General features: G+C 40.9%; 2 long non-coding RNA genes across 2 annotated transcripts in view; one reads left to right on the top strand and one right to left on the bottom strand.

Moving 5' to 3' along the window:
* Positions 1-26,199, bottom strand: part of LOC132378968 (uncharacterized) — a 104,861-nt gene that overhangs the window by 41,537 nt on the left and 37,125 nt on the right. The gene's annotated exons all lie outside the window — the stretch shown is intronic.
* On the top strand, positions 18,837-21,836 carry LOC132378969 (uncharacterized). The gene is made up of 3 exons (XR_009507246.1): positions 18,837-18,955; positions 19,094-19,197; positions 21,250-21,836. It is a non-coding gene; the product is annotated as an uncharacterized LOC132378969 (long non-coding RNA).

The raw sequence follows: 26,199 nt of genomic DNA, 5'->3' as shown, positions 1-26,199 counted from the left end.
CTCTCTTATACTGGGTGGTGACTTTAATTGTTGGTTAGATCCTAATTTGGATCAATCATCCTCTGTTACTGGACCACTTACTAAATCTGCCTTAGCTATCCAATCGTTTCTCTCTAATTATGGTATCTCTGATATATGGCGTTTCCTCCATCCTACGGAGAGAGATTATTCTTTTTTCTCACATGTTCACCATACCTTCACTAGAATTGATTATTTCTTACTCGATAACCAACTTATTCCATTTGCCCACTCCTGTGACTATCAGAGTATACTGATCTCTGACCATGCCCCAATTACTCTCTCTCTGAATTTGCCTGGTCTCCCTCAGAGGAATAAACACCGGCAGTTTGATTCAACTTTACTATCGGATGATGATATTTTAAAATTTATTAAGGATCAGATAACCTTTTATTTTAACACTAATACATCACCTGAAGTGCCATCCCAGATTGTCTGGGATGCCATGAAAGCATATCTGAGGGGGCAAATAATCTCTTACACAGCAAATCTCAACAGAAGATCCCGTGCAGATCGATTAGACCTCATTAACCAGATTAAAGAATTGGATCAAATATATGTCCAAACTAAGAACCCTGAATTATACAAGAAGCGCGTTGAACTCCAAACTAAATTTAACCTTCTGTCCACTCAACCTGTCGAATGCCAACTTCTCGAAAGTAAGAGTCGCTTTTACATTCATGGGGATGAGTCTGGTAAATTCCTAGCCAATCAGCTGAGGTGTTCCAAAGCCAAACAACATATTACAAAGATCCGGAAGGAGAACGGAGACTTTACATCAGATCATTTAGAAATTAATGACGCATTTAAAAATTTTTATTCTTGGCTTTATTCCTCTGAATCTCTGAATGACAATATCTCTGTTGATCAATTTTTACAGAATCTGAATATCCCCTCATTTTCATCTGATTTCAAAGCCAAACTCAATGCGCCTATGTCATTAGAAGAAATATCTACTGCAATTTCTGCACTGTCCTCAGGGAAATCTCCTGGACCTGATGGGTTCCCTGTAGAATTTTATAAATCATTCTCTTCTCTTCTTTCTCCTCAGTTACTTTCAGTATTATCTGACTTGTTTGATTACGGCAAATTGCCACACTCTTTCAGTGAGGCATCTATTATTCTTCTTTTAAAAAAGGGCAAAGACCCAACAGAGTGTTCCTCGTATAGGCCAATCTCTCTGCTCAATGTTGATGTAAAGATCTTAGCTAAAGTTTTGGCTCATAGATTAGAAACCGTCATTCCCTCCATTATCTCTGATGACCAAACAGGCTTTATTAAAAACCATCTCCCTTTTTTTAACATTTGGCATTTATTTAATATCTTATACTCACCTTCAACTGGGATTCCTGAATGTGTTATTTCCCACGATGCGGAGAAAGCATTTGATCATATAGAGTGGAACTAACTTTTTGCAGTCTTAGAAAAATTTGACCTTGGCCAAAGTTTCATCTCTTGGATCCAATTGCTGTACCTGTGTCCTACTGCTTCTGTTTTAACTAATTTTCAGAAATCCCAAGTATTTAATCTGAAACGTGGCACCCGCCAGGGATGCCCCTTAAGTCCCTTTCTCTTTGATTTGGCTATGGAACCTCTGGCGATAGCATTTCGAAACTGCCCTGAATTGACTGGGATTTGGAGAGGGGGTGGTGAGCATAAAGTTTCTCTCTATGCTGATTACTTATTACTCTTTCTCTCAAATCCGTCTACATCCTTACCTCTAATGTTTTCACTTCTTGACCAGTTTAGCCAGATCTCTGGCTATAAACTTAATTTACATAAGAGTGAACTTCTCCCAATTAATAAAGAAGCACAAGAACTAACATTTCGTGATCTCCCTTTTAAAGTAGTCCATAATCAATTTACTTATCTTGGGATTACAGTTACAAGGAAGTTTAAAGATCTCATTCATGAAAACTTTGCCAATCTTTCATATGCTATAAAACAGAGTCTGGTACAATGGTCACCTCTATCTATGTCTTTGGTAGGTCGTATTAATGTTGTTAAAATGTATGTTCTCCCCAAATTTTTATACCTATTTCAATCTGTCCCAATTTTTATTCCTAAATCTTTTTTTTGATTCCTTAGACTCTATTGTTTTGTCATATCTGTGACAGAATAAGCGCTCTAGAATTAATAAAATCCATCTCCAAAAATCTAAAACAGAGGGTGGCATGGCTTTACCTAACTTTCGTTTATATTATTGGGCAGCTAATATACGTTGTGCTACCTTTTGGTCTTTCTTCCATGGCCAACCTGAGTGCCCTAACTGGGTGGCAATGAAGCTGAGCTCCACTAAAGAATTATTTATCTCTGCACTTCTTGGCTCTGCACTCCCTAGTAGTCCGCCCAGATCAATAGCTAATCCTCTTGTTAGACACACTTTGCGTATATGGGCTCAGATCAGGAAATGCTATGGTTTCCAGGGGTTTTCCGTTTCCAGCCCTGTTGCTCATAATCACCTTTTTTTACCTACTACATACGATTCAGCATTCCAGGTTTGGTATAGGAAGGGCATTAGACATTTTGAAGATCTTTTCATTGATAATCACTTCGCTTCTTTTCAGCAGCTCTCTGTTAAGTTCAATCTGCCCAATGCTCATTTTTTCAGATATCTCCAAATCCGACACTTTATTGCTCCTTTAATTCCTAACTTTCCTGAAATGCCTGCGAAAAATGCTATGGACCTATTTCTTTCCATGAATCCACTAGGTAAAGGTTTAATATCAATCATCCGAGATAAACTAGCAGCCTTACGACGGGCCCCCATGGATAAAATCAAAATGGCCTGGGAGCAGGATTTAAATATCTCCTTATCTGAGGAGAGCTGGGATTCAGTTCTCAAATCGGTTAACTCAACCTCTCTTTGTGCTCGCCACTGCCTTTTACAGTTTAAGATTGTTCATAGAGCCCATATGTCTAAATCTAAACTATCTCGATTCTACCCTAGCGTTAGTCCGTTCTGTGATAAATGCAAGAGGGGTGTGGCCTCTGTCATCCATATGTACTGGTTCTGTCCTAGCTTGGAGAAATTCTGAAAAGATGTCTTCACTACGTTATAGTGTATTCTGAATCAGCACCTAGAACCAAATCCCTTAATTGCTCTGTTCGGTTTTTGGGGCGAGACAGATTTATGTCTGGGTTCGACCAAATGCCGAATATTATCCTTTGCCTCTCTCCTGGTTAGACGCTTGATCCTCCTCAGATGGAGAGATGCTGCCCCGCCCACTCATGCTCAATGGCTTAACGACATCATGGCCTGCTTGGACCTCGAAAAAATTCATTATTCAGTTCTCAATTCGGATCTAAAGTTCCATAAGGTCTGGGGACCTTTTATCGAGTACTTTCATAATCTTCCTCTTGACTAGGGGTTTTTTTTCTTTTCGGTCCCTTGCTTTCAGCTCCTTTTTTTTTCTGGTAGAAGGCATTATTATTCTCTGTTGCTGAGTGTATTCACAGTCTGGGAGTTTGGCTGTCCTGACTTATACTCTCTATATTGTGTTGTGGTCGGTCTGGAGTTGCTGTTGTTTTTTCTTGTGTTGTGGGGCTTGGGGAGGACACTAAGCTTACTTGTCTTTAATTTAGGTGCTTTTCTTTGTTAAATTCTCTTCCTTTGTAGCATATTGTTATTGTATGCTTAATTTTGCACTGTTTTAGTTCCTCATTGGGATTTGGGGTTTTTAATTTGTAAAATGTTTTGAAAAACTAATAAAAAAATTTTTTAGAAAAAACTGAGACATGTAGAAGTTTCACTTCATAGAGGACTAGGGATCTCAGGAATTCTCTGCCAGATGAGAAGTAGAAGCTAAATCAATTAAAGTGGAGGCAGATAAATACTTCATGGATTAAGGAATAGAGATTTATGGAGAAATGACACAGGAGTTGAGGCCAGCATAGATCAGCCATAATCATATTAAGTGGCAGGAGAGGCTTGAAAGCCTTCTCTGGCTTTTTATTTTGGTGGTCCTGTGTGTCCTCCTCCAGTGCACTGATGGGAAACAACGGTTTCTCAAACCATTCCTGAAAACTCAGTTCCAGCTACGATCTCCACCTGCAGTCTACAATGTATAATGCTGTTATCACCCCATCCCTAATACACAATTCTGACTTAATTTCAGATCCTGTTGCAGACTGCTACCTCTTCTCAATTGCAAGCCCCACCCCCCAAATATAGGTAGCTTCTGGCAAACCTTGTGAGTCAGGCATTGTGTGTCAGTACTTCCAGTTGAACTCCGTCTTTTTGTGTGTTTCCCCCAGTTGTCGGTCTGTGGTTTTGTATTGCCATGTATTGCTCCTGTCCCCGCACCTGCTCAACTCCGGCCCCTGTATCACTCTGTCTCTCATCTGCTTCTCATTATTACCTATATTGCTGCCACCTGTGTCTCATTGTGCTCCACCTATCATCCACCTCTGTTTATTGCTCAGTGTAGTTCAGTCCTGTGTTTTCACTTGTTTGTTGTTAGATTGTGCCGGTGAACTTTCCTGAACCTTTCCAGCATTTGTATCTGTACTCTGTCCATCTGATTATCGACTCTGCCTGTTTTCCAATTCTAGTTTTTGGATTTCTCTGGATGTTTTGAACTCTACCTGAACTTTGACGCAGACTTTGTTTGCACCTCGGGATTTGTTACTCAATTAATATCACTGCGTGTACAGTACTGGGTCTGCGACTGGATCCCTGCTCCGGCGCCTTGACATTGTTAGAGGAAGATCAACGGCACATTTTTGAATGTAAAAATTATGCAAAACCTAGACTTTTGAGGAAGTAAATTTTGATAGAGTGGAATAAAAACCAAAACTGTAGCTGCCTCAAATGTACCTCTTCGGCACATGTTTCTTCATAAATGGTTTCTAATTAAAATTCTATGCAAATTGAAGTATTTTATATAATAAACTTTGCAATTGCATTTTGATAAATTTGCTGAATGATTTCTGAGCAGACACTAAATGTGCAATACAGTATTTGCATAAAAACCACAACTTATTATCATAATATTGTACATTTAAGTAGATGAACTGTTAATTACTTTGCATAACGTGATGAAATATGATATTTCAATGAATAGGAACTATGACAGCTCCTGTTTAATTCTGGAACAGCTCCAGTTAGTGTAATGAGCACATATTTATTATGCAGATTGTCAATTCATATTAAATTGGGTTTTCACCCAGAGGGTGGTCAGTACATGGAAGGGGCAGCCAGAAGAACATTTAAAAGATGTTTGGACAGGTACAAGGAAGGGAAAGGTGTGGTGAACTGCATATACCTGTCTGGACATGCCCCCCCCCCCCCCACCGGGACCCCGGTATAAAGGCGATTGGAGACACAGCTCCTTCCTCAGTCTCCAGGATGTTGTGTGGTGGTTGCTTGCTGCTTGTGCTTTCTTCCAGCCAATAAAAGCCTACCTTAACTCACGTCTCCGAGAGTTATTGATGGTGCATCAAAAGGTTTGAGGGATATGCGCTAAGCCTGGAAAATGGGACTAGCTTAGATGGGAATATTGGTCAATGTGGACCAGTTGGGCCAAAGGGCCCAGTTCCATGCTGTATGACTCCATGACTCTACAAAATATAAAGATTGTGCCAAGTGTCTGGAAATTATTTGTGGTCTGTTATGATACCTTGGTAATTTTACCAGGTTCAAAATTCCAGCAGATTTTACTGATGATACTGAAAAGCCTGGAACTATTGACACACAAGAGGTGGACATGTTTGAGTGCCCTCTTGAAGGAAAGGGATTATTATGTCAATAGCCTGGGAGAATGAATAGGCCAAAGAAGTATCTGTCTCAGTCTTGTGGGCATCAGTGTTGCGGATAATTGTGATGGAGGTGCTGCTGCCTATCCTTGCAGATTGCAGTCTTTTGGTCAGGAAGTCAAGGATCCAGTTGCAAAGAGAGGTGTTGAGTCTCAGGTCTAGGAATTTGAAGATGGGTTTGCTTGCAATTATGTTACTGAAGGTGGAGCTGCAATCAATAAATAGGAGTCTGATGTAAGTGTCTGTGTTATCCAGATGCTCTATTCATGAGCGTAGGGCCAGGGAGAAGGACCTGTTTGAGTGGTTAGTGAACTGTAGTGGGTCAAGGCTACCTGGGAGGCTGGAGTTCATGCATGACATGACCAGCCTCTCGAAGCACTTCATGGTGATGGATTCTGAGCCACTTGGTGGTACTCATCAAGGCACACTGCTTTATTTTTCTTATGACTTTTCGAATTACAACTATTTGAATTCAGTGACTGTAATGTGTTTCCTAAATGACTTAAGAAACCATCTCATTTCAGTTATTTTCTAGAGATTATTTCTTGGAGCCTACAAGGGGCACACATTGTGGTTTGCTGAGAGCAGCTAATCAAGGATCAAAATCAGGACTTCCTGTCTCATGGATACAACAATCATTCTATGTCTCCAGTCAGTCTCCACTGAACAGTCCTGCGTGTTTCAAAAACGGCACCAAAGGGACATTATCAATAAGTGAGTATAGGGATTAGTGACACCTAAAATTCAAAGGTTAAATTACTGTGTTTGCAAGTCATGTACCAAAAGGCTGCCATGGAATATGCACAGATTATAACCTTACCAACACACACAATTGCTGGAGAAGCTCAGTAAGTCAGGCAGCATCTACGGAGGGAATAAACAGTTTAAGTTCCAGACCAATAGCTTTCACAAGGATTGTTTATTTCCCTCAATAGATGCTGCATGATTTGCTTGAGTTTCCCCAGAATTTTGTGTCAGTTGCTCGAGATTTCCAGCTTCAGGAGAATTCTTGTGTACATAATCTTACTCCCACCTCTTGTGAAGGAAACAGTGTTCACCATCATAACTGCTCTCATCTTTGTCATTCAAAGATATTTCCAAACCATTTCGGCAATCTCCAATAAATGAAACTGCTGATCTACGTCAAAATAACAGAATTTGTGATTTCCACACCACTGCTTTTCCTTGCTGTTATTTACTGCCTATCAGTTGACATTGATAAAGGTGTATTCCTACATTGATCATTGTAGGAAAGGGCCTGAAGGATCACTGGGGACACGAGTTACCCCAAACACAAACTGTTCCAGCTGCTACCATCTGGGAAACAGTACCGCAGCATAAAAAACAGGACCAAGAGGCTCCAGAACAGCTTCTTCCACCAGGCCATCAGACTGATTAATTCATGCTGACACAACTGTATTTCTATGTTATATTGACTGTCCTGTTGTACATACCATTTATTATAAATTACTATAAATTGCACATTGCACATTTAGACAGAGACGTAACATAAAGATTTTTACTCCTCATGTATGTGAAGGATGTCAGTAATAAAGTCAATTCAATTCAATGTCATTGTGGCATACTCAGCCAGATGTTCAATTCCCCCCCCCCAATATACTAATTCATCAGCATCTTTGATTCAGCCAACAGCGATGGTGTCATCAGCAAATTTAAATATGGCATTGGAGCTGTACTCCACTTCACAGTCATAAGTATAAAGGAAATAGAACAGGGGCTAAGCATGCAACCTGTGCTGAAGATGATCGTGGATGAGATGCTGTTGCCAATACTAACTGCTACCTAGAAGAGTTCCTCTCGTCAAGATTCACTTTGTCCAATTACTTTATCATTTCCTGTCAGAGTCGTGTTATGTTCAGATACTCCTGCACTGAGCAACTCTTTAGGGCCTTATAATCGATCGATGTATATAAGACAATCTTATAGTATTTGTACATTGTGTTTTGTATTTATATTATTGTTTTAGGCTTATTGTGTTTTTTATGCTGCATCATATCTGAAGTAACAATCACTTCGTTCTCCTTTACGCTTGTGTACTGAAGAATGACAATAAACAATCTTGAATCTGGAAGCTTGAATGAGCTTTTAGTTTCATGCCTTTCTCTACTTCCTTAGTTATCCAAGGATGGCTCTCCTCACCTTTACTGTCCTTGCTTTTGTTAAGCACTGTAAAAATCTCTTTGAATGCCTTCCACTGTTCCTCAACTATCTACCATATACCCTGTGTTCCCAGTCTACACTAGCCAAATCCTCCCTCATCCCATTATAATCTCCCTTGTTTAGGCATTACACACTGATTTTAGATCAAATTATTGCACCCTCCATTTGTATGAGTAATTCACTCATACCGTGATCACTTTTTCCAAGAGGATCCTGAACTACAAGACTCTTTTCAGTTTACCTGTCTCATTGTACAAGACTAGGTCTATGATAACATTTTTCCTATCACAGGTGCATTCTATGAGCTCCTCCTCAAAACTGCCTTGACCTACTTGATGCGTCCAATCTATGTGCAAATTAAAGACCCCTTTGACTACTGCTGTTCCATTCTTACAGGCAGCAGATGTTTTTTTTGATTTATTGGATATGCCACTATAATGTCATCATTTGATAGCCTATAGACTACTCCCAGCAGTGATCTTTTTTCTCATTTACTATTCCTAATCTCTACCCAGATGGATTGAACATTCTGCTCCTTAGATCTTATATTGTCTCACTATCGCCATGATTTCATCCTTAAGAGCTCTACTCACTTCCCTTATCTTCCAGATATTTAATTCTCAATCATCTCCACCCTGTAACCTTGTTTCTGTAATAGCCACTAAATCATATTCCTTTGTATTGATTCATGCCACAAGTTCACATTGACCTAGTTTTGAATACTACGGGCATTCAGATAAAGTGCCCTTACGCTCATTGCCTTGCAGAATCTAATAACCTTTGTGCCTTTGCATCTGACTTTTCTGTACTCCACTGTTACTTTTGTAATTTTTGCTTTGGTCCCTGAATTGCTTCTTTCTGTCTTTCAGCATGGATTCCCATATCCTTATCATGTTAGTTTAAACCTTTCCCAAAAGCACTGACAAACCATCCCCTAGGACATTGATTCTGATCCTGCCCAGGTATAGACTGTAGGGTTTGTAGAAGTCTCATCTCCCCCTCAAAGGGTTCTAATGCCCCAGGAATCTGAAACCCTCCCTCCTTCATCACTGCTCAAGTCACATATTCTTCCTAACTACTCTGCTGTTCCTACACTAACAAGCATGAGGCACAGGAACAATCGTGAAATAATGACCTCTGAGGACTTTATTTTTTAATTTATCTCCTAGCTTCTTAAATTTGGCTAGTAGGACCTCATCCTGCTTTTCACCTATAATGTCTATAAAAAGTATCCATCCCTTCCTTGTAAGTTTTCATGTTTTATTATTTAACAGCACTGCATCACAGTGGATTTAATTTGGCTTATTTGACACTGATCAATGGAAAAAGACTCTTTTGTGTCAAAGTGAAAACAGATCTCTACAAAAGAAATCTAAAATAATTACAAATAGAAAACATAAAATAATTGATTGTATAAATATTCCTCTCCCCCCCCCCCCCAATATGACACACCAAATCATCACTGGTGCAGCCAATTGGTTTTAGAAGTCACATAATTAGTTGAATGGGGATCACTTGTGTGCAGTCCAGATGTTTCAATTGATTGTAATAAAAATACACCCGTATCTGGAAGGGCCAGCTGGTGGTGAGTCAGTATCGTGCAAAAACTACACAATGAAAACAAAAGAACACTCCAAGCAACTCTGTGAAAAGGTTATTGAAAAGCACAAGAGATGGCTACAAGAAAATTTCCAAGTCACTGAATATCCCTTGGAGTACAGTTAAGTCAATCATCAAGAAATGGAAAGAATATGGCACAGCTGTAAATCTGCATAGAGCAGGCCATCCTCAAAAACTGAGTGACCGTGCAAGAAGGGGACTAGTGAGGGAGGCCACCAAGAGACCTATAACAACTGTGGAGGAATTATGAGCTTCAGTGGCTGAGATGAGAGAGACTGCACATAGCACAACAATGGTTGACCAGATGATTCACCAGTCACAGCTTTATGGGAGAATGGCCAAGATAAAGCCACTGTTGGAAAAAAACACATGAAATCTTGGTTAGAGTCTGCCAGAAGGCATTGGGAGACTCTGGAGTCAGCTGGAAGAAAGTTCTATGGTCTGATGAAATCAAAATTGAACATTTTGCCCATCAGACTAAACTCTATGTTTGGTATAAGCCAAACACTACACATCATCAAAAACACACCATCCCTATCATGAACTATGGTGGTAGTGACCTCAGTCTGTGGGGATGTTTCACTGCAGCAGGCCCTGGAAGGCTTGTGAAGGTAGAGGGTAATATGGATGCAGCAAAATACAGGGAATTCCTAGAGGAAAACCTGATGCAGTCCACAAGAAAACTGTGACTTGGGAGAAGATCTGTTTTCCAGCAAGCAATGACCCCAAGCATAAAGCCAAAGCTACACAAGAATGGCTTAAAAACAACAAAGTCAATATCCTAGAGGGGCCAAGTCAGAGTCCAGGCCTTAATCTAATTAGGAATTTGTGGCTGGACATGACAAGAGCTGTTCATTCACTATCCCCATGCAATCTGACAAAGCTTGAGCAGTTTAGTGAAAAAGAATGGGGGAAAATACAGTGTATAGATGTGGAAAGTTGATAGAGACCTATCCACACAGACTCAAGGGTGTAATTACTGTCAAAGGTGCATCTACTAAATACTGATTTGATGGGGGGGGGGAATATTTGTGCAATCGATTATTATATGTGTAATTAATTTTATATTTGTAATTTATTTAGGTCATTTTGTAGAGATCTGCTTTTCTCTTTGACATGAAAGTCGCTTTTTCTGTTGATCAGTGTCAAAAAAGCCAAATTAAATCCACTGTGATTCAATATTGTAAAACAATAAAACATAAAAACTTCCAGTGGGGGTGAATTCTTTTTGGAAGCACTGTATATTGTAGGTGCCTATATGAACCTTGACTACTTGCTATTCATTCTCCCCTTCCATAATGCCCTGCAGTTCCTCCAAGGCATCTCTGAGCCTTGCACCTGGGAGGCAACACACCAACTGGGAGTCCCATTTGTGACTACAAAAGCAGCTGTTCATTCCCCTCACTCTAGAACTCTGCTACTCCTTTTTTCCTGCCCTCCTGTGCAGCAGAGACAGCCATGTTGGCTACTGCTGTTTTCTCCTAATGAGCCGTCACCCCAGCAGTATCTAAAGCGGTATATCTGTTTTGGAGGGAGATGACTGCAGGGAACTTCTGTAATATCTTCCTCCTACTGCACTGTCTGTTGGTCAGTCATCCCCTTGGGCCCTTAAAATGGGGTGTGACCAACTTTCTTGCCAATTAAAGCATCGAGGAAGATTGAAACATCGAGGCGAATGTAGGGCCAAGCGAGTGTTCAGTGCCAACTGTCTGCCTCTTGCTCGCTGCTGCTGGATAAGGTGCCTGTGTGTGATGGATCTAGGAGGGTCTCTCTCCCTCGAGGATGTCACTGAAATTCTGGGATTTATACATTGGACTGTAGTTCAAACTAACTGGCAGGCAGTTCAAATTGGTTTCTTTCAGCTTTATGTTTCTTTTTGCATTCTGTGTTTTTGCTTATTCCTGTTGCCATTTGGTGTGATTTGTAAGCTTTTTGTGCTAGGGAGGGATTGGGGTTTTGGGGCTTGGTGTTCTTGGTGCCATTTGGCATGATTTTTTTTGTATGGGGGTGATATTCCTGTTGCTATTTGCGAGATCTGGTTTTTTTTGTGTGCAGAATTGAAGTTTTTCTTTGAATGGACTCCGTGGCTTTCTTTGTTTCATTGCTATCTAGAGAGACAAATCTCAGAGTTGTATACTGCATACATACTTCAATAATAAATGAACCTTTGAAAATTTGAGTCGGTCACACTGCAGCCCTGGAATATGTTAATGAACAGCATTCACCTGCAGACAACATACACTGGAAAAACAATAAATATTTTTGTTTTGTTCCTCACATTTGGATCTAGTTTCATTGAAATTTAAATTAATAGCAAGGATATGTGAATGTTTATAAGTCTGAGTGACTTTGAAGAGAGATCAAAATAATACTGTGTTTTGTAATCTAACTTGATCTTTTCCAAAATATGTACATTCAACAATGGAATCTTGTGGCCGCAGTGTACTTCAAACCAGCTATTCTTCTAAATTATTTCAATTGAAATTTTTGATTCAACCAGGAGCAAACAACCTCTGAGGTGTTCTGAAAGATAGGTGTTTTGGGCATTCAATTCTAGGAGTGCACCCAATGGGCCAAATGGCCTAATTCTGCTCTTATATTTTATTGTTTTATGGAATGGGGATTAGCAATCTTGTAAGAGAATTAACAGAGACAATAGAAGGGTGTCCCATGCTCTGAGCATTTTGATCGATTGAATCCCTTGTAGGAACTGTTGGTTCATCTGCTTCTGTCCAAAGGCAAACTACACACTGCAGTGACTAAAAGCCGTCAGGACCTTGTTGTACAAATCCAAAGATCTCAAAGCTTCCAGCACAGGTAGGAGATATGCTTAGGGAGGTTTGCGGGACATTGGTCTTCATTAGTAGGGGCATTAAAGACTGAAGTAGAGCGGTTATGCTCCAACTTTATAAAACATTGGTCTTACCTCAGCCGGAATGTTTCAAAGGTACACTTAATAACAGAGAATGCTGCATACAGTTCTGGTCACAGCACTATAGGAAAGATGTGATCATGCTAGAGAGGAAACAGAGATTAAATGCTCCATCCCAGGATGTTGCCTGGGATGGAGTGATTCAGTTTTAAGGAGAGACTAGAGAGGGTGGGTCTGTTCTGCCTGGAGTGGAAGAGGTTAAAAGGGGACATGATTGAAGTATATAGAATTACGAGGGTATGGTTAGACTGCAGGAAAGTTTTCACCATATCATAAAGCGATAGAGCCAAACAGCACAGAAATAGGCCTGTTGACCCAACACATCTGTGCAAACTATGTTACCTAATACTCAGCTCAATGTTCTGGAATACTGATGACAGAGGAATGGATAGGAGCGGAGCAGTTTTTGCCTTTTTGATAACGGAGGACATAACATCTGAGCTTAGAGAAGATGTTTTTGAGGGATCATCTAATGAGTAGAACTGGGTAGAACTAGCACTAAGAAGTGGATAGATACCCCCCTCCCCCCACAAGTTAGTGGGAACTTAAGGAACAGATGTGTAGACAGATTGTATGTAGTTGTAACTACAGTAGGGTAATGCTAGTGGGAGATTTCAAATTTCTTGATATCGACAGGGACCAGTCAGCTAAGGTGGAGTGGAATTTGTGTGGTGTGCCCAGGACAGTTTCCTCATGCAATATATAAAGGAACCTTCTCAGAAAAGACCAATACTGGACCTCCTCTTGGGGAAAGAAGCAGGTCAAGTAACTGAAGTGGCAATCAATGACCACAATTCTATTGTTTTTAAATAGTTATGGAAAAAGATAGAACAGGTCAGCTAGTTAAAGTCCTGAACTGGAACTGAAACTTTGAGGGCATTAGACAGGATCTATCTGGAGTCAACAGGGTGACTTTATTTAAAGGCAAAGGATCAATTGGCAAATGGGTGGCTTTTAAAATGGTTGCATCAAGAGCCCAGGGGCAGTATGGTCTTGTTAGGGAGAAGGATAGACGTACCAAGTTGAAAGAATTCTGGCTGATGAGAGATACTGAGGCTCTGGTAAGGAAATAGAAGGAAGCATGAGATGGATTTGTCAGGCAGGATTAAAGATAATCCCAAGATGTTATACAGTTATATTAACAGTAAAATGGTGAATAGAAAGAAACTAAGTCCTCTTAAAGATCTTCAATGCCACTTATGTGTGGAACTGCCAGAGATGTCTAAGATTTTTAGTGTATTTTTCCTTTCCGTGTGTACCAAAGAGAATATCATCATCATATCATCATCATTTCGTGTCATATCATACAACGTGGATGATCATGGTCTTTCACTGTGATTGTTCTTGGCAAATGTTTCCAAGAAATGGTTTATCTTTGTGATGCACCATCAATAACTCTCGGAGATGTGAGGTGAGACATAAGCTTTTATTGGCTGGAAGAAAGAACAAGCAGCAAGTGACCACCACACTACATCCTGGAGACTGAGGCCGGGGCTGTGCCTCCAATCGCCTTTATACCGGGGTCCGTGGGAGGAGCCACAGGAGAGGTCAGCGGGGGGGGGGGGGGGGGGGGTGTCCAGTCAGGTATATGTAGTTCACCACACTTTGCCTTCTTCTGAGTAGCAGCTTTACAAGACAGGAGACGCCAGCCATTATCAATACTCTTCAGAGATTGTCTGCCTGGCGTCAAAGGTCCCATAACCAGGACTTGTGATATGCACCAGCTGCTCATACAACCATTAACCACCTGCTCCCATGGTTTCACGAGACCCTGATCGAGGGGCTAAGCAGGTGCTACACCTTGCCCAAGAGTGACCTGCAGGCTAGTGGAGGGAAAGAGTGACTTGCACCTCCTTCGGTCGAGACATATCTCCACCCCACCACCCAATAGGAGAATATCATGGAAGCCAAAGAAATGCAGTTAATAAGTAGAGAAGTCTTGGATCATATGCACATTATGTGGAAGGAGGTAATTGCAGCCTTGAAGTGCATTAAGATAGGCAAGTCCCCTGGGCTTCATCAAATACACCCCAGATCTTATGGGAGGCCAGGAAATAGGTTGTGGAGGTGCCTGTAAAGATATTTGCTTCATCATCAGCCACTGGTGAAGCTTCAGAAGACCGGAAGGTGGCTAATGTTCCATTGTTCAAGAAGGGTAATAAGAGCATGCCAGGGCACTACAGGCTGGTGAACCTGACTTGTAGAGAAGTTACTGGAAGTAATTGTGAGGGACAAGATCTACCATTACTTGGAGAGTCATGGCCTGATCAGGAATAATCAGCAAGGTTTTGTGCATGTGAGGTCTTACCTTTCAAATCTTTTGGAGCTTTTCAAAGAGGTAACAAGGGGGATAGATGAAGTTAGGGCAGTGGATATGCTCGATTATGGAGTTTAGTAAGGCCTTTGACAAGGCCCCACTTGGTAATGTTACTCTATGATTCTAATATGCCTCTTGTCCCATTTGCCTGTTTTTGGCCAAAATGTTTTCATACTTTACCTGTCCATGTAACTATATTGACTTAATAGTTCAGGCAGCTCACTCTGTAGGCTTGCCACTGTGTGAAGAAGTTGCCCCTTGTATCTATTTTAAATCTTTCACCTCTCTCTTCAAACTCAAGCCCTCTACTTTTGGTCTCCCCTAACTTAGAAAAGACTTCCGCTATTCGCCCTTCCAGAGATAGAAAATATCACTCCAATCTTGTCTATCTCTGGGTCAGAGGCAAGAGATTTAGAAGGGATCTGAGGGGGATCCTCTATCCATGTGTTCATCTAGATGGTGCTTAAATGTTGTTGGTGTGTCTGCTTCAGCCATTATTTCTGCCAGCTCTTTCCAAATATCACCTCCCTTTGCATGAAGAAACTGCCCTTGACATCCCTTTTAAATCTCTCACCTCTGATCTTAAATTTCTGCTCTCTTGCTTTGGGACCTCCTCTCTGAGAAAAAGGCAACACGCTTTCACCCTGCCAATGCCCTACATGATGTTATATACCTTTAAAAGGTCACCCCTCAATCTCTTACTTTTGATGGAATAATGTTCTCATCTATGGAACCTCTCCTTGTAATTCAGACCCCCAAGTCCAGGCAAAATCCTGGTACATCTTCTGAGTGCACTGTCCAATTCAGTAACATCTTTCCTGTAACAGGAAGACCAAAACTTTAAACAATACTCCAAGTGCAGCCTCACCGCCATCTCGTATAACTGCAACATAACTTCATGAATCCTATATTCAATGGTCTAACTAATGAAGACCTCTATGCCAAATGCCCCCTGTTCATCATCCTATCTACATGGGACATTGCTTTCGCAAAATATGCATTTTCACTCCAAGATCCCACTCTCTCTAACACTCCCAGAGTCCTACCTGTCATTATCTAAGCCCAGCCCTGGTTTGATCTCCCAAAATACAATACCTCCCATTTATCTGGATTGAATGCCATTTGATAACCTTCAACACACATACCTGGCTGATCAGGATCCCCCATAAATTTTCACAACCATTAACATTATCTACAACCCTACCTACTTTAGAATCATCCACAAACTCATTAACCATGTCTTGTACATTCACATCAACATTGTTGAGATAAATTACAAACAACAGAGGTCCCAGCATTGACCCTGTGACACAACAATAGAGACAGGCCATCAGTCTGAAAAACAACCTTGACCATCAGCCTCTGCTTCACACCATTGAGCCAATTATGAATCCATCATGATCTCTTCCTGGATCCCATTTGACTACCCTTCTAGACTAGCCTGCCATAGAGGCCTTGATAAAGTCCAGATACACAACATCTACTATCCTGTCCCCATCTACCCTCTTGGTTACCTCTTCAAAATAGATTTGTCAGACATCACTTCCCACACATAAAGCTGAACTGACTGTCCTGAATCAGATCCTGCCTCTCCAAATGTTTGTAGATCCTGTCCTTCAGAATCCCCATCAGCAATTTACCCACTACAAATGTCAGGCTCACTGGCCTGTAGTTTCCTGACTTGTTCATGCTTCCCTTTTGAAACAATGTGATATCAGTCACTCTCCAGTTTTCTGGAACCACAACTGCCGTCAAAGATAAAGCAAAAAATCTCAGCAAGGGCCTCCACAATAACTTCTCTCGCTTCCCAAAAGCTCTGTGAATGCACTGGATCAGTCCCTAGGGATTTATCCACCTTAATACACTTTAAGCCTCCAGTAACTCCTCCCTGCTAATTCATATGTGGTCCAAGAGAACACCACTCATTTCCTTAGCTTTCACTGTGTTCTCCACATTAAATGACTGAAAAGAAATATCATCAAAAATCTTGCCCATTTCCTTTTGTTCCACACACAGACAACAATTCTGATCTTTAAGGGACCTATTCCTTCCCAAGCCACACTTTTACTCCTAGAATCTCTAGGGACTTTGCCTCACCTTGTCCGCCAGATCCTTCTCATAACCTCCTTTTGCCTTCTTAACTTCTCTCTTAAGCGCACTCCTACACTACTTCTAGTTACTAAAAGATTCACTCGCTTCCAGTTGCTTATGTGCAGTGTATGCCTCCCTCAGTTTCTTAACCAGACCCTCAATATCTCTTGTTAACCAGGTCTCCTGAAACTTGCCAGGCTTGCTCTTCACCCCAACAGGAACAAGCAGGCCCTGACCACTTGACATCACACTTTTTAAGGCTTCCCACTCAGCAGTGACTCCTTCTCCTGCAAAAAAACTGTCACTCAAATAACCATAGCAAATCCCGCCTAAGCTCTCCAAAATTTGCCCTGCAATCGTTGTCTAGCTGGTTTTAAACAGAAGAGAAAGGGTTTTTTTAAATTGAATTTTTGGTTTTAAAAGTTTGCAATCAGCCAAGTGCCAATCAATCTCCCCATCCCCCACCCACTACCACCTCCTGTTCTTTTTAGTGACAGAAACAGTGAGGTAATAAGGATTCACCCACATGGTGGGCCAGTGACAGCAATCTGCCCAGGGCTATAAACAGGGCTATATCTGCGGTGAAGAAGTTCATCCAGGAAGAACGAATATGTTTACATCGGGCATCTGTTCCATATCTCATTTGCTAATAAAGCAAATTGAGTTGAGTACTGGCTCAGGTAATGTAATACTGAATCGAATAGCCTATTTCTCTTCGCTGCTCAAAAGAAATTTTCACTTTGCATTTCTGAAGGCAAGCAGCAGGAAGTATGCTTTGCATAGAACCTCTCATGTCTTCAGGACACTCCAAAGCCAAGCCTGTTTAATGTAAGAAATGCAACAAACAGTTTTGTGCAGAGCCAAATACTAAAAACAGCAGCATTAATAAACATATAAACTACTGGATTTAATTTTAACTACCTCACCTCTCAAGAATGGGGTGTTGCCCTTTAACTTGTTAATTTCTATCCACTGAAATGGTGTTGCCAATGCTTTAATTTCTCACTGCATTAATGTATGTAATTGAGAATTCTATTACTGCAATGAAAAGAGCCACATTTTAACTGTTCTAAATGCATAGTGCCCATTTTGTATGCAGTTTAAAGCAAAAGGTCAAATTTATTTACATAACATATAAATGCTGATAAAAAGAAAGCAGTAATTCATCAGCTGAAATACATGGCTGGTTGGGCCACAGGGTCTGCACCTGTGCTCTATTGCTCTAAACTCTACTTCACCATAAACAATTTACAAACAGCAATTCAAAATCTCGTGATCATTTTTCATCGGCTTCTAGCTATGTTTCTTTTTTTTTAATTTAATAAATATTAATTTTTTCTAGAAAACGTGTATCGAATTTGTCCTCATTTCTGTGTATTTGCTCAATCATAGAGTCATAGAAAACAGGCCTTTCAGCCCATCCAGCTCATACAGGACCATTTAAATTGCCTTCTCCCATCAACCAGCACAGGGATTGTAGCCCTCCATACTCGTACCGGCCATGTACCTACCCAAACTTAAACATTGAAAACAAGCTTGCTTGCACCACGTGCTCTGACAGCTTCTCTAGCTATGTTTCTGATGAAACATTACATGATCAGAGAAACTCCAGAACTCAGAACTGATCCCAGCAGAGGGCACTTGTGCCAACAAAGCAAGTTCATTTCATCACAAAATGCATCTGAGATATTAAAGAATCGAGAAAGAAATAATTTACAACATAAATAGATGAAAAATAAACGAACAATGCAGTTAATTATTTCTGCAATTTCCAGAAAAAAGTTCCTTCATCCATCTATTGGAATCTCCTCTTTGAGATTGAATCCTGTCCACTAGCAAGCATATTTCTTTTGTTGAAACCATTCACAACAGGAATCTGCTGTCAAAACTGTGAGTCAGGAAATGATGTCAGTGCTTCATCAGGAATCCACATATCCATTACACAGGACTTTAAAGTAAGCAAAACCTCCCCACTGATCGGACAGATGCTCTGTGCTTAAGATTTAGAAGAATCTCAGGCTTTAGGACTGAAGGAAGAGGTAAGATGCCCCTAACTCTGCAAGAGAGCAACTCGAGTTTTTATTGTCACGTTCCAGTGGGATCCAGGCTTATATTCCATACAGAGACCCCTGAAACTTCCCAGGACCTAGTCTCATTGTGCCCATCTTTTTCCATAGCTGTATGGGATTGAAAAGCATGGCAATGGCTGGCAGAGATCATCTGGACTGGGGGCAGAGGGAGGACACACCAGGCCCGACAGCAGGCCTTACTCATCACTCTGGTAACAAATGTTTGAGCAGGATTGTGACTAGGATTTTACCTCTTGAATGGTTATTTCTAGACCTCAAACCACCGAGCTATTTGTTACAGACTCAGTCTGGTGGGGAACACAGGATGGTACTAGGTTAAGACATTGAGCCAAAATTACAATGAAATCACAGCCACTCAGCCTAAATATTGATATTAAGATCTCATTCCCTTCAGCAAATGAAAATTATAGCACTCAGAAAAACAGCAATTCTTTTCTATTCTTTGAACTGTGGTGATCAAAAGACATCCACTTTATACCGATATACTTCCAGATATCTTATCAATGCACCATAAAAAATCCTATCCAGATGCATCATGGGTTGGTATGGCTACTGCTCTACACAAGGCTACAAGAAACTGCAGAGACAGCACTCAGCACATCACAAAAACCAGGTTCCCTCTGTCTATACTTCTCACTGCCTTAGTACTGCAGCCAACATAATTAAGGAAAACCCCACCCAGCCCAGATGTTTTCTCTTTTCCCTCGTCCAATCAGGCAGAAAGCGTACCACTAGGCTTAAGGGCCGCTTCTATCCTGCTGTTAAAAGACTATTGAAAAGTATAATAAATTGGACTCTTGATTCACAGTCTACTATGCTTAAGAACTTGCACCTTGCTGTCTAGCTGCGCTGCACTTTCTCTGAACTGTCATACTTTATTCTGCACTCTTGTTATAGTTTTACCTCGTACTATCACAAATATCTATCTTGATGATATGCAAGACAAGATTTTCAACATACCACAAACAAGAGAAAATCTGCAGATGCTGGAAATCTAAGCAACACACACAAAATGCTGAAGGAACTCTGCAGGCCACCTTCCATAGGCATCTATGGAAAAGAGTACAGTCAACGTTTCGGGCAACATAGCACAGTACCTGTGAAAATAATACACCGATTTACAAATTTAAATTTACCAATTTTGTAAGATCCACTATTGCAATTCTTAATATATCTTGCAGAATTTTTTTTCCAAGGTGACCTACAAAGATATCAGCTTAGATTTAGACTTGTGGCTAGCGTCAGGCAGGGAGGAGTCCACAGCAAACTAATCGGTCCACAGCATTTTATCTCTTAGGAATTGTTTATATTGTGACTAGCGATATTCCACCATAACAGATGAAAACCCTTCACTGATCAACAGGTGCGAGCTGCTTTCATGGGGCTGCCGAAGCAAAGGAAGTGGCCCATTCAGGAACAAAAAGGAACAGTAGTCTTTGGTAGTCAGATAAATGCAAGGTACGCTAGAATGGAGAAGGCAGCACAAGTCAGGGTTTTGTGAAATTGTTGTGCCTCTTGACCTGCAAGAAAATCAAAAAACAAAATACTTCCAGGCTTCTTTTGGCCTCCTAAACTGTTTGTCACCTGGTTTCACCTGATGGAGATGCTCAGGTAATACCCAAATGAGACCTTAAGTTAAATTGGCAATTGGACCCTAATGAAGTTATGACAGCTTCGTTATTGTGTCTATAACATGATACTGAGGTCTTTGTGAGCAGCTGTATTGGACAGAGTTCAGTTTAACAGTGAAGTCACTATCTTACTATTTTTGTGGCCAAGGTTTAAACTGGAGAGAAAATAATACGGGTTGCTGGACAAAGAAACTTTGTTCCACTTATACCCAATGTATTTCTAGAAAGTTCTCATTCCATATAATTCTTTTACTCTTCAATGTAGCAAAGTGAATTCTTTCCTACCTATCTTCTGTCTATTTCCCATATCTCAAGATTATAATTTCATACATTACCTTTTGCAAAAGTTCTACATGTTTTAATCTGATATTATCTATCAATATCTCGACTTAATCACACAATCTACCTAGTCATGGCCTTGCACTTTATTACCTGCCTGCATTGCACTTTCTCTGTAACTGTAGAATGTTATTTTATTTTATTGCTTCTAATAGTATTAAGTCGATGTTATGCTGCAACGTTTCTTAATGGCACACAAAACAAACTTTTCACTATACCTCCATAACTGTGATAATAATAACTCTAATAACCAATTCTGTATTTTGTCTTCAGCCTCAGTCTATTAGGCCTTGAAGGCAGTCTGAACTGCCTAATGCTTTATGGTCCGCAGGAGTCATGAGGGCCCGAGTTCCTGGGATAGGAGGCCCACGCGAATCCAGAAGTCAAGGCCTGAGGGTCAAATCCGTGACGGCGTTCTGGGGTGAAGTCCAAAGTTGGAAGCCATGAATCTGAGAACCCAGGCGCAAGGACCTGTCCTGAGGTTGGGGGGGCCTGTCAGGTGCTTGAGTTGGTGGGTGGGAGGCTGGGAGGGATGGGAAAGGGGCTTGTTTTGCTGTTTGTATGCTGTTTTGTTCTTGCTGCTAGTGTTTTTTGTAACATTGTGGGCATAGTATGTCAGTGCTGCAATGTGTGGCAACACCTCTGGCCTGTCCCCAACACATCCTTGTTAACACACATGATGTACTTTACTATATTTTTCAAAGTGTATGTGGTAAATAAAGCTGAGATTTCTATACAAAAAGATACTTATAATACAATCACAAAAGAAGTAACAAAAGCTGCTGATCTGTCACCTCTAAGATATTCTCCATATAACTGCTTCTCTCTCCTGCTCTTTAGCTCTTTCATTTTCAGTTACCTCAACTATTGTAAAACTCAAGTCAGATGTTAAATCCAGGTAAATTAAGGGGGCTTGCTTCTGGTCTAGAAAGATTCCTGTTTCATCATTTGTCTGCACTGATTTCAAAAGCAAAAGGCCATTGTTACTGAAAATCGAAAATAAAAATTTATCTCTGCTGCTTCTCACCCTGTGGTTGTTGCCGGAGCAGTACTGTTCTCTGGTCACAGACAACAGTACCGGGCACGCAACTTGGCCAGAGTGAAAGGGTGTTTATTGGGAGGTGGGTGAGCTGGGATAGGGTGGAAAAGATTTTCCTGAAGGAGCCTGCACTCAATAGAGTTGTCCAACAAATGTATGTGAAGCTTATAGTAACCTCAAATTTGCCAAGCAGCCTGCTGATCTTATCAATTGAACAGAAATACATGGAATTCACAACACAAAAACAGGTTTTTCAATCCATTAACCCTATTAACCAATCAAATTCCACCTAGCATTTCTCTGCCCATCTTACCAACTGATCAATATCATTCTGAAGCCAAAGACAATCTTCCTCACTGTTGACAATACAACATTGTCAATCTTTGTCTTATACTCAGAATTATTAAACACATCTCCATCTTTCATTACTGTACAAACAAACAGCAAGGGTCCGGCCACCGTGCCCCAGCTTCCAATTGTAAATATCATAAGACATAGGAGCATAATTAGGCCATCCAGCCCATCGAGTCTTCTCCTCAACTCGATCATGGCTGATTTATTTTCCCTTTCAACCCTATTCAAAGTTTGAAATTTCAAAATAAAATTTATTATCAGAGTACATACATGTTACCACATACAACCCTGAAATTCTTTGTCTGCAGGCATACTTAGCAAGCCTACAGAACAGTAACTGTAAACTGTAAACAAACTGTGCAAATGCAGATATAAATAAATAGCAATAAATAACGAGCATCAAATAACAATATAATAGAGCCCTTAAATGAGTGTAGCTATCCCCTTTTGTTCAAGAGCCTGATAGTTGAGGGGTACTAACTGTTTTTGCACCTGGTGGTGCAAGTTCTGTGGCACCTGTACCACATACCTGATTGTAGCACAGGGAGAAAACCATGGACTGGGTAGTGAGGAATTTTGATGACAGCAAATGTGCTCAAGTGGATGGGAGGGTTTTACCTGTGATGTACTGGGCCGAATCCACTACCTTTTGTAGGATTTTCTGTTCAAAGACATTGATATTCACATCCCAGGCTGCAATGCAGCCAGTCAGCACACTTTCCATCACACATCTATAGAAGTTTGCCAAGGTTTTCAATGACATGCCAAACCTCCACAGACTCCTGAGGAAGTAGAGGCACTGTCATGCTTTCTTTGCAGGTACATTTATATGATGGGTCCAGGACAGGTACTCTGAGATAGTGGCACCCAGGAATTTAAAGTTACTGACTCTCTCCACCTCTGATCTTATGATTACTGACTGGTAGACCTCTGGTTTCCCTCTCCTGAAGTCTACAATCAGTTCCTTGGTCTTTTTGACAGTGAGTGAGAGGTTGTTGTATTCAATCAAGTCTTCAGTCTCCCTCCTCTTTTATGATTCATCACCCCCTTTGATGGAGCCCTCAACAGTGGTGTCGTCAGCAAACTTTGGAGCTGTACTGAGCCACACAGTCAAAGGTGGAAAGAAAGAATTGCAGGTGGCTAAGTACACAGCCCTGTGGTACTCCTGGCTGATGGAGATTGTGGAGGAGATGTTTTTGCTAATCCGAAATGACTGGTGTCTGCAGGTGAGGAAATCTAGTTGCACAAGGGGGTATTGAGGTCCATGTCTTGGAGTCTACTGATTAGTTTCAAGGGGATGATGGTGTTGAATGTCGAGCTGTAATCTATAAAGAGCATCTGATCTATGCAACTTTGCTGTACAGATGTTCCAGGGTTGTGTGCAGAACCAATGAGATGGCATCTGCTGTAGACCTGTTGCTTTGGTAGGTGAATTTGAATCCAAGTCACCATTCAGGCAGGCTCCTCAAAACATTTCATCACTGTGGATGTAAGCGCTGCTGGCTATGTGGATTTAGCACAGAGGAGGAGTTGAGGCCAAGGGTATATCACCTATGATGAAATTGAATGGCTTGTGGGAACCCACTCCTGTTCTCCTGCCTTCTCACCATAACCTTTGATACTCTTACTAATCAGGGACCTATCAATCTCCACTTCAAATATACCCAATGACTTGGCCTCCACAGCCATCTGTAGCAATGAATTCTACAGATTCATCACTCTCTGGCTAAAGAAATTCCTCCTTATGTCTGTTCTAATGGGATATCCTTCTGTTGATGTGCCCTCTGGCCCAAGATTCTCCCACATTTAAAAACATCTTCTCCACATCCAGTCCTTCCAGGTCTTTCAGTATTTGGTGGGTTTTAATGAGTCCCATTCTTGAAAGATGGCGTACACAAGATACACATCATTTCATCACAATAGTACCCTCTTATTCTTCAAAACTCCAGTGAGCACAGGCCCAGAGCCACCAAATGCTCCTCGTGCGTTAACCCTTTCATTTCCAGGACCCTCCTTCTAAACCTCCTTTGGACACTCTCCGTCCTTCTCCACAAGAGGCCCAATTCTCTCACCCCAAAGGATTAGATCTTTGGAGGTATTTAAAGAGGAAGTAAATATATATTTTTAAAGATCAGAGAATTCAGTTGATCTGACACAGAGGAGGTGATCCTGGGGCAGATCAGCTATGGTCATCCCAAATGGCTTGAGGGAACCCACTCCTGTTCTGGTTTTTTATGTCCTCTCCATAGTAAACACAGGTGAAAAGTTTTCATTTAACTCTCAGGCTCCAGCCTCATCCAACTTGCTACTTTGGCTCCCTACTGGATCTTACTCCTTCCCTGGTTAGCCTGTTGCCCTTAATATACCTATAAAATGCTTTAGGGTTCTCCTCAATCTTGTTCACAAGTGCCTTTTTATGCCCTCTCTTCACTCTCAATAGTCTATATCAAATATATATGATTAATTCCACCTCACTTCAGCTAATCACATTGGTCCTGCTAATTGTTATTGAACCTGGAATCAGAATGTATTCAAAGAATTTTAGAATGTATTTTTCCACTTGGATTCTTTCAATTGCCTTTATTTTGAGATCATTTTTGTTTAATTGGCACGCAGCATTTACTAGTAGACAATGCACACGGACATGAAACACTCACTAAATGCTGGATGAACTCAGCAGGCCAGGCAGCTTTTATGTAAGAGTAAAAAGCCTGCATGTAATGAAGTGTCCCTGCCTGAAACGTCCACTGTTTACTATCTTCCATAGATGTTGCCTGGCCTGCTGAGTTCCTCCATCATTTTGAGTTTGTTGCTTGGATTTCCAACATCTGCAGTCTTCCTCGAGCACATGAACATGGATTGGTTTCAAACTGCAACATTCACTGCCACCCCCCTGAGATTAGGTTAATATAAATTTCCAAGTATTCACTACTTATGAGATGCATTAGTTCTAGAGATAGATAAGGAGTGAGGTATACTGTAACTGAAAAGACGGCACCAATCCCGCTGTTCTACGTTATTCTTTCAAAAAACCGCGAGACGTGGGACTGTATCAAATTTCACCTCTCGTTTTTACTTGCTCAACACTGCCGGAGGTCCCGCCCATGCGATCACGTGACCAGGAACGCGGGGGTTACTATCGGATAAAGTGAATTCAGGCTGTGAGCCAAACAAGAACATGTAGGAATCAGCGAGCACAATATGCCTTTGATTATAAATATCAAAGTGAATCGCATCTTTCGCTCCTGCCCCCTCGCGTAACCACATAATGGTAACCACATGTAGCTAATGTAGTGGCAGTTAAAGGTTTGGGGGAATCTAAAAACTCACATGGTAACTACCATTTGCATAATATAGCGCAAGTGTGCTTGTTTGGTGGGGGAAACGCAGCAACGAAGCTGAGAAAAACCCTTTCGCATTATTTAACATGTTTCATCAACTCAACTGAATAAAAATATTGCCTTCCGCTCAGTTTAACCTTTGGCACCATGTTGAGTTACAGAAAGTGCAGTTTAGATTTCCCCCACTAGCCGAATCTCCTATGTACATTTAATTGACATGGAATGAATTCCGCTGAGACTTGATATCTCTTCAAGCTAGTAATTTCATCAAAGCGCCAATAAACAATTTTTTTTTCTTTCGGGATTATAACATGAGTGAATTATAAATGTGCTACATTAGTATAACAATTTTTTTAAACAAATCTGGGTTCAAAAATTGTGATTTAATTTTACCACATATGCTCGTAGGGAGCAAAATAAAAGGACAAGATTTTTTTAAGTCACTAAAATGGCATACATTTCAAGTTACCGATGAGAAATGGTGGACGC

This window comes from Hypanus sabinus, chromosome 21, assembly GCF_030144855.1.
Source record: "Hypanus sabinus isolate sHypSab1 chromosome 21, sHypSab1.hap1, whole genome shotgun sequence".
Taxonomy (NCBI): domain Eukaryota; kingdom Metazoa; phylum Chordata; class Chondrichthyes; order Myliobatiformes; family Dasyatidae; genus Hypanus; species Hypanus sabinus.
The sequence above is the reverse complement of the archived record's forward strand: the minus strand, read 5'-3'. Positions and strand labels throughout refer to the sequence as shown.